General features: G+C 43.8%; 1 protein-coding gene across 2 annotated transcripts in view; it reads right to left on the reverse strand.

Moving 5' to 3' along the window:
- plxnb3 (plexin B3) overlaps positions 1-13,524 on the reverse strand; it is a 43,831-nt gene extending 30,307 nt beyond the window's left edge. Inside the window, exons 1-2 of one of the 2 annotated variants that reach the window (XM_035645192.2) lie at positions 13,331-13,524; positions 6,261-6,332 (exon numbers count right to left, since the gene is read on the reverse strand). The gene's annotated coding sequence lies outside the window, so the exon portion shown is untranslated. Of the gene's footprint in view, positions 1-1,574; positions 3,844-6,260; positions 6,333-13,330 lie in introns of those variants that run through there. The other variant, XM_035645193.2, reaches the window with a different exon arrangement.
- Positions 13,525-13,539: the final 15 nt, after the last annotated feature.

Below are 13,539 nucleotides of genomic sequence, written 5' to 3' on the forward strand. Positions count from 1 at the left end.
TGTAAATTCGGTATTATATCTTTATCTTTAAAATGTCCTCTGTCCCGTGGACACAGAGCAGAAGCACCGACCAAAGAACCTGCTTCAGTTCCAGTGAGAACCTCTCGCCCTCTTTCCCCCCTGCTGCATCTTACTAATAATTCCAGAAATCTTTGTCTGTCTGTGGCTCTCATGTCTCCCAAACCCTTAATCTTATCGGCTTCACACTCGACATGTATATTGTTAAGGGCCCAAGGAAGTGCAGTGTTGAATTTGGTGGGATTTGGACACGCGATACGTTCAATATCAATGAACTTTGATTAAACAGGCGAACAGTGCTCTGCCTTCTGTGCAGTAGTGGGGGCGGGGCAGCGTGCCTTAACAGGCAGTCTGCAGACCGACTGTAGCTGGGGGCCCAAAGATATGCAGTGGCAAATGTAGTGCAATTTGGATATGCAAAAAATATTATGATATATGCTAATATTACGATTACGACAATGGCATGTTTACAATAATGGCAAAGACAACAGATTTTCCAGTTCAGGGTGCTGCGTACTTGATTTGAGCTTCACCGAACTTTGAATAAACAGGTGAAAAGCTCTTTGTGCATTAGCGGGGGTGTGGCTTCACGGTTCTGCGGACTCCTGCATGTCCTCACCTAGTCCATAGCCGTTCTTTACAATACCACAGGCCGTTCAACAGGCAAGTTCAAAGCGGACACTGCTCTATAGTCTAATATATAGTCTAATATAGTCTAAATACAACCTGAGAACAATAAATAAAATAAAAGTTAAACAAGTCAGGTGTCAGGTGGAAAGTTAAAAGATTTATAATACTTGTGTATGTAAGAAAAAATCTTGAGGTACTTTCAATGATTATTTCCATTTTCTGCTACTTTACAAGACATACTTAAAAAGTACAGATGAAACAACGCGTCCCTCTCTATGCGACAGTTAAACTTCACCATTGCATTGCTGCTGATGTATTCATGCATCAATGATAAGAAATAGTCAACACTGACGGGATTTCTTCTGCTCACTGACCACTTCTATATGTTGAAACTTCAAGTACATTTCACTGCAAATCCTATTGTCCTGAAGTAACATTTCAGGTTAAAGGATGGAAACAGTGAAAACAGTGAAACAGCGAGACAAACAGGCAAAGAAAGTGAACTAAAAAGAGGAGCAGTAAAACAAACTGTGAAACCAAGAAATAAATAGTGAAACACAGTGAAATAAATAGTGAAACGGTGAAACAAATAGTGAGACAATGAAATAAATAGTGAAAAAGATTTCTGAGCAGCAGGAAACTGAACTGTCTTTTCACTGAAAGAACTTGTTCACTGTGTGAGAGAAAGAGAAAGAGAAAGAGAGAGAGAGAGAGAGAGCGAAAGAGAAAGAGAGAGAGAGAGAGAGAGAGAGCGAGAGAAAGCGAGAGTCAGAGTCTCGATTGATCTGATCCCTGCTACACTAATTAAATTTTGCGCAATTAAGGAGAGTCAGCTGTCAATCAAAGCCTCATCACAGAGAGAGAGAGAGAGAGAGAGAGAGAGAGAGAGAGAGAGAGAGAGAGAGGAGTACCAGAGAGACACTTACTTCCTTCAGGAAACAGTCCGTTTTTCTTTCATTCCCCCCCAAAAGACACAAAAAAACCCTGAAAGAACCTGCACACTGGGCGAGGGAGAGGGGTCGAACGACTACTGACACACAGATGGAGAGAGGGAGAGAGAGAGAGAGAGAGAGGGAGGGAGGGCAAGCGAGCAGCCGGCTGGATGGCTGTAATCCCATTATTGTGAACGACACATTGTTCTGAGAGAGCGAGCGGGCGAGAGACACTCAGACACAGAAAGAGAGTCTCAGAGGGAATAGAGGGGGCGCGGTTTATTCCTCACACTACAGTGGGCGGGGTCAGACTCATTAATATTTAATCTGAGGTTTTAGGCGTGAAGTTAGAGAGTGGTAGATCGAAGCTGTAAATGAATGCTCAGACTGACAGACTGTTATACTGGTGTCTAACCTGCCCCGCGTTTTCACTGCTATTAGTACAATCAGGTCATAAGTATTTGGACAGTGTCATTTTGCCTCTGGACACTGTCTTCTCAAGGCAAAAAATGGTGTATTCTTCAGTGGCCAAGTCAATCACCTGATCTCAACCCAGTAGAGCAGCTTTTCAGTTACTGAAGAGAAAACTGAAGGCAACAAAAACCGATTCAAACCCGTTGAGTCATTGAATCATGAACAAGTTGTGATGTCATCAGACCATCATCAGGTCAGGGACAGCGGGTCACTGACAAATTATTTAATCCCTGTTGGTCACTGGATGAAAACAGACCTGTTTGCTGGTTGTTTTCTGAGCCCATGGTCACAACACTGACCTACGCTGCACCAACAGGCTCAGTTAAGAGCATTTCGACCACATAAAAACTGGTTCAGAACCTGAGCAGTTGATTTGGAGCTCGCACCAAAAAATAGCTGGTTCTTCGGTGCGAACCGTGACAACATTGGTGGGTGTGTCCTTGTCGTTACAAGGCTTTCTTTATGTTTTTTTTCATACCATTGGTCTCTCTTTACAGTCTTCTGCATCTTCTTATTGTGAAAAGTTGGTCCATACTCATTTTCTGAAGGTGAAAAAATAACAGTAATAACAGTGTACCCCACCATTTCGCTACTACTTTTTAATTCTGTTGTACACCCTTCCACTGTGTCCTCCATTGATGATGCTTCCATGAAACAATTGTTCTGCCGAAAACTGGTGGAAACGCAGATGCCTCCAAAGTCCAAGTAACCCAGAAGAGAACCAGTTCCCTGTTGTTGGAAAAGGGCTACCTGGGTCCAGTTACGTCTCCTCCACTGTGAGTCGCTGGTGCTTCTGGTGCCGAGGTTCTGTGTGTGAGTGGTTCTGACTTGGATCAGGTCTGTGACTGGTCAAGCCTCTGTAGCTGGTTTCTCTGGGAACTAATGCATAGAGTGGGCAAGCATGAAGACAACGTCTGGTGGGCGCCATCATCAAACCTTCAGATTAGGTTTAAACAGACACAGTTCCACACCGTTCCTGTGATTTCTTTCCTGTCGGTCGCACCATAGCCTTCATTTCTGTGGGCTGCTCCTGTGGGTCGTTCCCGTCGTCCCACAGTTGCTTTGGTTCTTTGATTCTCCTCCATCAGCTGCAGCAGTGGGTGGTTGAATTATCCCACTGTGAGCCTAGTGCATGATGGGAAACAGCTGCTAAATATTCAGCATGTTTTCACAGACAGCAGGATGAGGAAGAACGTCCTGACCTCTTCTTCTTTCTGTTCTCTCGTTCTTTGTCGTGGTCCATCAGACAGCGACTCCCTGCACTCCACGAGACATACACACGTGTGATACACTCAGGATCAATACTGATCAGGTTTGTTAGATTTGATGCAGCTGGAAAAACACAGTGTGAGACTCTGTCTATGCATGACTTTTCTGCTCAGGTGAGTCTGTTTGATCCCTGTCCCTGTCTGATTTGGTTCACAGCTGACAGGTCACAGCAGGTGAGGATCATAAAGTGTTCCGGTTGTCATAGCGACCATGGAGAGTTTAATGTGATGTGAAGACGGCATGAAAAGTGTGTGAGTGTGTTATCAACAGCATCTTATCTGTGACACAACACACTGCTCGTAAAACGTGTGTGACAATACATTCATGCATTCATTCATATGTGTGTGTGTGTGTGTGTGCTACAGCTCAGTTGGGAGTTTGTCCACCTCTCATCAGGAGCCTCATGTAATATTAATCACACACACACACACACACACACACACACACGGTCACATGCACCACTGCACACACACATCAATCAAAGACACAAAGAGAAAAGACACACACAGCCTGAGGTCTGATAATATGTGTGTGTGAGAGAGAGTGTGGACAGCTGGTGGGGCAGCACAAATAAATATTGTGTCTATGATGTGATTTTATATTTCTACACTAAGTCAATCCGACCAATCACACGTCGCCATTCAGACCTTTGAACCTCAGACATTCTGCAGCTGAAAAAATACAAAGATTATTGTTAACGATACCAATATTGATCAATGACATAAAAACGACATGACAGCTCCCAAAAGTGAAGGCAAATCATCTGGATCGCCCCCTGATGACTGCTGCAGTTTAGGTCATAAACCCCACCCCCTCCATGTTAGCAGATGGGACATGGACCAACAAAAAAAAAGACGTTGAATAAATGTTTCCAAAGAAGGCTTCTGGGATTTTAAGGGGGTTCCTATTACACTGATGATTTTTCAAGTGTTAATGTTTCTGATAAGTTTGGTTTTATTTAGTTATTTGATACTATAAAAAAGGGGAGAGTGAGACCCTTGGTTGAGCGTGTGTATGGGCGGGACCTCGATACTACGCCTTTACTCCACGATCACTACTGCACAGACTAAATGACGTCAGCAGCACAAGATGGCAGCGCCCATATCAGAGATATTTTTGCTTAATTTTTGTACAACAGGAAGAAGTGGAGAGGTATCGTTACATAGAGTCACTGATCGTCTTTATACACAGTCATTGATCATCTTCAATCACTGATCGTCTTTATATAAAGTCATTAACCATCTGTATATACAGTCAGTCCAATACGATCCTCAGGATCTGAACAGACACCTTTACTGAGGAGTTTCTAAAGACAGATGGAGTCATACGTTGGAGTTAAATCTGTGTTCTGAGGTTAAAACCAACAAAACTGACACGATTCTGTTTGAACAGAATTTAAAAATTTGATCTTATCATAGTAATGTAAACATGTTCCTGTTCCTTTGTTTGATCATTTTAAGGTGAAAATAAATCTTTTAAAGACTTTTAAGCTACTAAATTTTAAGTGAATTTTATCCATTTAAAAACTTCAATGGTAATAACCCATCAAATATTATATTATATTATATTATTTGGTGTAGGGTGTGGTGTGTGTTGTTTTTCAGGTATTTGAGGCTTTAAAGCAGAAACAAAAGATGAAGGACGAGTGAAGAGGCTTTAGAGGGGGGAGGGGGGGGGCGGGTTAGAGAGCGTGAAAAGCAGCTTGTCGAGAGACGAACCAACCAGGCGGAGTAATGAATGCAGGGGGAGGGGAGGAGGTGAAAGGTGACGCACAGTAATTGGGAGGAAATGTGTGAGATGGAGAGAAACAACGCTTCACTGCGCAACATGAAAAATGAACTTTACTCTGATGATCGCAGATCAATGAATGATCCCAGATCAATAAATTAATCAAATACACATAGACTAACTTAACAGAGGTAAAAAAAAAAAAAAATAGCTGAAATATTGTATTTTCTGTCAGAACATCAAGTTTTTCAGCGAAGTTCTTCAATCCCACGACTGAAACCTGATTGGACAGAGGTCTGGTCCATTGATCGTCCTCTGCAGACAATCAATGGGATCAGAAGTGACCAGTTTTTATTGTTTTTAAACGTTTCTCAAACCTGAACTAAAAATGGAAACTTCAAGGTTTTTAAACATTCATTTTATTCAGAGATATTTCAATATATGTGTTCACTTTGAAAATCCAGCCATTAAATCAATAAATTTACTCAGGTTTAAAACTCCAGGCTCCAGTTCATCTACTGGAGGCAAAGATGAAAGATTCTACATTGTCAATTCCTCAAAATAAAAATGAATTATTTACTAACGAAAAAGAAACTGAAATCAAAATCCAAACTGAAAACCTAACTAAAAATTTAAACTAATGAACACTTAAAACTATAACTCTGGTTCTGAACAATCACAACCATAAGAAACAGGAGAACCATTAGAACCATCACAACCAGTAGAACCATTTAAACAATTAGAACCAATGGAACCATCAAACCCATTAAAACTAGCAGCACTATTAAAACCATTTGAACCATCAAACCCATTACAACCGACTGCTTGTGAATCAAAGTGACTGAATGAGGCAGTTTGTGCAGAACAAAGTGAAAACAAAGACTGCTCTGTTTTACACACACACACACACACACACACACACACACACACACACACACACACACACACACACACACACACACACACACACACACACACACTAATGATCTGAATCTGCAGATTCCTCTGGAACAGTCAATCACATAACTGCATCCTCCACCAATCACTGATCACTCTGCACAGACGGAACTCTGTCCACTTTATCTCAGACTGATGACATCGGTCACCATGTGGCGGCTTCGTGTGAGGTCACTGGTTGGTATAGTAACTGTCTGGACGCCCTGACTCAGCCGTTGCGTCAGCAGAAAGACAGATTAGAGTTGCACAGACCTGTCGAGGCGATCGGCTGCGTCTGCGGCAAGGAAGGCTGAGGAGGAACCTTCTTCATCAGGAGGACGTTTCCTGCAGATACACAAACACAGATGCACGTCACACTACCAACATCGTAAACCCAACTGTCAGTTTAACAGGACACCCCCCACACAAAGACCCTTAAAACGTGTGGTTGGACAATAATGAATCATCATGGGTCTCATGGTCAGTCATGTGATAAATATTCATCAGAGGTGGAGCTTCAGCTCATGTGACCTCACCTGAGCACCCCCCCCCCCCCCGCGCCCCCCTTCTAATAACCATAAAATCAGATGGACTTGTCTCTGCCCACAAGTTACAAAAAATGTATTCTCTCCCTCCGCCATCTGCCTTCAAGGCCAACTGAGGACCAGCGATGAATCACTTCCTGTTTGTCTGCAGCGAGTTAATGAGCCCATAATCAATCACAGCAGATATTGATTGATGATCTATAGACTGAGCTGCCCACATTCGTTTGTCCTTGACCAAGGGGGAGCCTTCATGTTTCACGTGAAATACGTCGACACAGGATTCAGTGACATCTGATGGTGAGGGTACAGATACAAACTGAAGGAAATTAAAGAAAATGTCTCCTGTCAAAATTAAAATTTAAAAAAAATTCAGCCCGAAAACTATGGATTAACAATAATGATCATTTAATTATTGATCAGGTCTTATCTTATCAACAGTCGATCAAATCTATGTCTGTGGCTCCACTTCCTGTCAACAAGTCACAAACAACACGCTCAAATACACAAAAACTACAACACATCACACAAAACATAAAAACAATCACAATCCAGACTCATTTTTCAGTGTTTGGTCTCCACCACATCTTTGACTATATCAGCAGGACGGAGGCTTTTATTTTGAAAACAGACAGGAAATGAGCCACAGAATCACAGTCCTCAAGTCGTCAGTAACTTCCAAGATTGTGTGTGACAGAGGAAGTTGTCCTGTAGTGAGGGCAGAGGTCAAGCACAGAGGGTCTATTCATTCATCAGTGTAAATATCAGCTCTGTCGCCAGTCGGGACGCTCGGGACACCGACTGTCAATGAACTCGGCAGCAGGAAGTTCACTGACGCTCAGGTCACCGACTGTCAGTGAAGTCAGCAGCAGGAAGTTAGCTCAAGACATTGAGGGTGGAGTTCAGTCAAAAGAGTCTATTATTTAAAATATATCTATTGTTTCTAATGCTTCCATTGTTTCTAATGTGTCTGTTGTTTCTAGTGTTTCTATATGTTTTTCTCTATGATCTAGATTCTTTAATTTTTACTTTCTGTGCAGAAAAATTAAAAATGTAGCCTCCAAACAGAACAGCAGCCCATTTAATCCCCATTAAACCTGACCCTGACACACACACACACGTATACACACACACACACACACACACGTACGCACGCACACACACACACACACACACACACACACACACACACACACACACACACACACACACACACACACACACACACACACACACACACACACACACACACACACACACACACACACACATTAGATTAGGTTGCCTGCCTTCATTCACTAATCTGTGGAGTTAATCTGATGGTTGTAACTCTGCAAACTGAAACATTATAGAGCTGTAATCTGCATATATGCACAAGAGAGTATGTGTGTGTGTTTGTGTGTGTGTGTGTGTGTGTGTGTGTGTAAACGTGTGTATGCGTTTCTAAGTTGGGGGTGTAACAGATGCCAGTGACTGAAGACAGCTGCACTCCAACATACCAATTACACACACACACACACACACACACACACACACACACACACACACACACACACACACACACACACACACACACACACACACAGTCAGACAGTATAATCCTCAGTGTGATGGAAGTGACACCACATTATTCCACAGTCTGTAATCTGAACATTCCCACTGAGACACCAGAGGTGTGGGCTGCCCCCCCCCCCCCCCCAACTGCTGCAAAACCTTAAAGAAACAGTTTGATTGGTTGGGGTGACCTCTATGACGACATGTACAGTGAAACATTATGCGGGTGGTAAAGGATTATTCATCTCCGAGACCAATAATCTTTATAATTAAATAGTGACTGCAGTCACTGTTTAGACTTTACTGCCTTTTGTTGAGACAGACAAAGGAAAAGGAAGAGGTCGTACCGCCAGAGGAAATGGAAACTGACCGACAGTAAATACAGCTCATTCTTTTACTTCCTCCTTCATTACAAACAGCAGGACACACACGCACGCAACACATGCACACGCACACACACACACACACACATACATACACACACACACACACACACACACACACACACACACATACACACACACACACACACACACACACACACACACACACACACACACACACACACACACACACACACACACACACACACACACAGCTAACACCAGTGAACAGAGACTCAGTGTTTGTGTCTGAGGAAAGAGGCTTCAGTGATGATGCATACATTAATAAGAAATAAGATACAGTGGTGGAAAGTAGCACATTTACCCAAGTACTTAATTGAAGTATGATACTGTTTTTTTTCCATTTTCTGTTTCTGTCTACTTGTAGTTGACTTGTATTCACAGTGAACCATATGTGTCTGCGGCTAAGGCCTGTTTAGAGTTTATATAAGAAGAAGCAGTATCGTCGATCAAACTGTCAATAAACATAGTTAAAGAGAAGCTGCAGTTAGTTTACAGATTTATGTTTGATCAAGTTTGTAAAATAAGAACCAGTGTCATCAATCAAACTTTGAATAAACAGTATTTTAAGACTGCAGGTTATAGTCATTGATTTGTTCACTGAAACAAGTTTATTAACTGATCATTTTTCATCAGTGTGACCTTTATTTTTCCTGTTCAGAGGTCAAACTTAGAATATTAAAAAAAAACCTGACACAATGGCTCAGGAATAAAACTGTCTCTTTAGAAACAATAACTTGTATCTTTTACAAGTGTATCCATCCCATTATCAGTATAGTTTATCATTACTATTATCAGCACCTGTATAATTATTATCAGTATTATTGACAATAACTGGCTTGTTATCATAATCATATTATCATTATTATTGAGAATCATTTATCATTATTAAAACACTGAGCTCAGAAAAGAGTCAAGTTTCCTCACATTTTGTTCATGATACTGTGTGTGTGTGTGTGTGTGTTGACTCCAGGGAGCATTCCACAGAAACCAGCTTCTTTATGGATTATTAAAATCACCTCGAGCTACACACAGTCAGCGTGTGTGATCTGACACACACACACACACACACAAACCCGCACACACACACACACACACACACACACACACACACACACACACACACACACAGGGAAGGGGGGATGGCGAGGATGAACAAAGGGGGGGTTGAAAGGGGCCTCAGCAGTTTGTGCGATCAAGGACGCTTCATTCACACTCCACCATTTTTGTGTGTGTGTGTGTGTGTGTGTGTAATCTGTGCAGAGGCCACGCCCTAATCTGGGATCAACAACAGAACCCCCCCCCCCCCCCCCCCCCCGTCGTGAAATTGTTTTTGTAGTTTCTTGTCCCCAGGTCTCCATCAGAACCCAGGAGCACACGTTCTCTCCCTTATTGGTTCTTATCAGTCCCCATTGCAAATGGTTCCACCTCATAGTCACTCCAAGAAAATAAATCCCTGCTCTTACTTTTCACCATCGCTGTTCCACGTTCGTAGAATTTCCTGTAACTAAGCAACGAGCTGCAGAGTAGACGATCTGCCTCCAGTTTACACCTGAATGGTCATGTGACATGTGTTTCCAGGTGTGTGGATGTAGGTGGTTTAACTTTGAAACGAAATGATGTCAGTGTGGATGTAGCCTAAACCTGATTCTAACCCAAAAACACAGAACACACAAAACACACACACAAACAAATCTGATCACACTCGGTAACTGGATCGCACCTGATTCCCAGTTCTCTTAGTCTGACATCAGTATTGATTATTGAATATTGATTAGTGAGGAACAGACACATGAGGATGTGACTCCTGAGACTGACGGAGAGCAGGTGATAGTTTATAAGGGAAGAGTTGTCTGAACATTAAACTGACTTCCTACAGTTTGATTAACGACAACAATTGAATGCGTTTGACAACAGAAACACAGGATTCATGTGATTGTGACTGAGTGTGTATGAGAATAATTCCCCCCATCACCGACCGACAGGGCCAATCTCTCGCTCACGCTCACACACACACACACACACACACACACACACACACACACACACACACACACACACACACACACACACACACACACACACACACACACACACACACACACACACACACACACACACACACACACACACACACACACACACACACACACACACACACACAGAGGGAGAGAGAATGTGTGTTTGTGTGTGTGAGAGCCTCTGGCTGAGAGTCCCTGAGGAATCGAACCAGCAACTCTTTCATCCGCAGGAACAGATGAATCACGCACACATGCACGCGAGCGCACACACACACGTCTTTCTGCAGTCGTGAGGACCATAATTCGCGTTATTCAATCATTCAGTAACGACTTGACTACCAGAGTCGTAACTGCGAAGCACTGCTAACATTTCTTGTCAGTAACAGTCGTCGCTCCAAGAAAAGTCCCTGCTCTTACTTTTTCACCATCATCACTCATTCTTGGGCGCAGTATTTTCTGCAAACCAACTACAATATTTTTCCTGTCCTGTGATGTGCGTTTTCAGGTGTGTTAGTGTGGACAGAGATTATTTCTCAAGCTAAGCGCTCGTCTGGAAGGATTTTGTTTAGTTTAAAACTGACAATGTGCCGAAGTGAATGTAGCCTAAACCTGATTCTAACCTGAACACGCACGCATGTGTGTGTTCAGTTTGTGAGTGTGTGTGTGTGTAGATTAGAGGTGATTAAGCAGAAACACTAATCTGACTCTGAATCTGGACCCAGACTAAATCCTCCAGATTAGTCAAATGGACGATTTCAGTAAAATCTTCATCTCACTGATGATGACGATGGCGATGTTTCATACGCTGCTTCATTCAGGTCAAGTTCAGAAAACTATCAGACCTTCACTTCAACTCCCTTCACACCAAACTTCATTTCCTTTTCTCTTGAAGTTTATAATGTAATTATACTCACAACCAGTTCACACCGGCTGGTCACACCTGCCTCTGGTGATCTGATCACACAGTTCAGACCAGGTGTTAAACATCTGTCTCCACAACAGGGCCAGAGACAGATGTGAACGCCAGGTGAACGGGGTCAGAGACTGGCGTGAACTCCAGGTGTGAACATGACCTGAGATTACACAACAATGACATGAACCAATTACTGTGACCAGAAATTCAACCAACCAATTAGCTGTCATTGCTGAGTCCGCCAGATGTCCTCATTCACGCCTTTCAACGCAGGTTTGAAGCAATCATCATTCAACCGATAGTTAATATTGATTATTAGCGATCAGTCACTGTTAAATATTCAGTGTTCATTCGTTACATCTCTGCCTCCTGGCGATTCTCTGACGTCGTTGTGTAAGTTCAGAAAAACATGACACAATGAGAGTAACTGTTCACATGTAATGAAACGCAGACACTCACACAATCACATGATTAGAAAAGGCTCACTGGTGGTCACGGAGCAGCAGCGTCAAGTGAACGTGCCTGGGAGCCGCGGGGACCCCACAGCTTGGCGCTGGTCAGACACACCGCAGGTCTCAAAGTGGGTCACAGATTTAAAACCTTCATGGATTCAGTTTAGATAAAGCCTGAGCTGAAAATTAAAACAAGCATATTAACCAATAATCTTCTTTACATGAATCAAACCAGCACAAAGACATGGACTCAATTCATCAACAGGAATGACGAGTACAGACATTTTCCTCTGTGTGTGTGTACGTGTGTGTTTGGGGGGGGGGCAGTTATTGTCTTTATTGTTTTTGTTTTTTGTTCAGTCACGTGATTCAGACTTCCCTTATGTAACGTCAGCAAAGGTGACTTCTGAATTCACTTCTACCATAAACACAGCAGCAGTGTGTCTGTGTGTGTGTGTGTGTGTGTGTATGTGTGTACGAGTGTGTGTGTGTGTGTGTGTGTGTGTGTGTGTGTGTGTGTGTGTATGTGTATGTGTGTCTGTGTGTGTGTGTCTGTCTCTGTGTGTGTGTGTGTATATGTGTGTACGAGTGTGTGTGTACGAGTGTGTGTGTGTGTGTGTGTGTGTATGTGTATGTGTGTCTGTGTGTGTGTGTCTGTCTCTGTGTGTGTGTATGTGTATGTGTGTACGAGTGTGTGTGTACGAGTGTGTGTGTGTGTGTGTGTGTGTGTGTATGTGTATGTGTGTGTTTGTCTGTGTGTGTGTGTCTGTCTCTGTGTGTGTGTGTGTGTGTGTGTCTGTCTCTGTGTGTGTGTGTGTATGTGTGTACGAGTGTATGTGTGTGTTTGTCTGTGTGTGTGTGTCTGTCTCTGTGTGTGTGTGTGTGTGTGTCTGTCTCTGTGTGTATGTGTGTGTGTGTGTGTGTGTGTGTGTGTGTGTCTCTGTGTGTGTGTGTGTGTGTGTGTGTGTGTGATGGAATGTCAGCTATTCAGAGTGCGACTGCGGGCTGAGCCGTGCCGTGCCAGGACAGGCTGGGAACAGAGACACTAATAAAAGCGCAGTAAAACATTTCTGAAGTAACCGGATTCAAACGTTCCCTCTGCTGCCGGACACCGACCGGACTCCCGTTACACCGCGACTACTTTTAAACTCGCTGCTGTCCAGCCTGCGACGACGACGCGTGTTTAGCGCCTGTGCGGATTCAACCAGGGAGAGCGACAGTCACAACAGACAGCGAGTTGCAGTATTAAAGCCGAATTAAAGCAGCTCTCCTGTAGGTCCTGCCAATCCCCCCGCCGTCACTTCTCTCCGGTTCACGGGCTGACAGACACGCGAGGACGCTCACAAGCGTCCACAGTCTGAACGGAGTCTGGCGCGGGGCTGTCAGACTCGCTCCTTCGTGCAGCAGCTGCCGCTCGGTGAGCGTTTGGTCGTTAGAAGGGACTTGGTCACTCTCACCTGTGCTCGGCCGGCTGCTCCGCGGTCCTCCGGAGTTGGACCCGCCCGAACAAACTTCCACTAACCCGCACTCGCTGTCCAGCGAAGACGCGAAGCCGAACGATCCGCACCGAGAGCCGCACAACAGGTCCGACACAGACCCCGCCCCGCTCTGCGCGGCGCCGGGAGGCTTTTCCGACGCTCCCCACTGCCTGGCTCCTCTGCAGGGA

The sequence above is a fragment of the Scophthalmus maximus genome, chromosome 3, assembly GCF_022379125.1.
Source record: "Scophthalmus maximus strain ysfricsl-2021 chromosome 3, ASM2237912v1, whole genome shotgun sequence".
NCBI lineage: Eukaryota > Metazoa > Chordata > Actinopteri > Pleuronectiformes > Scophthalmidae > Scophthalmus > Scophthalmus maximus.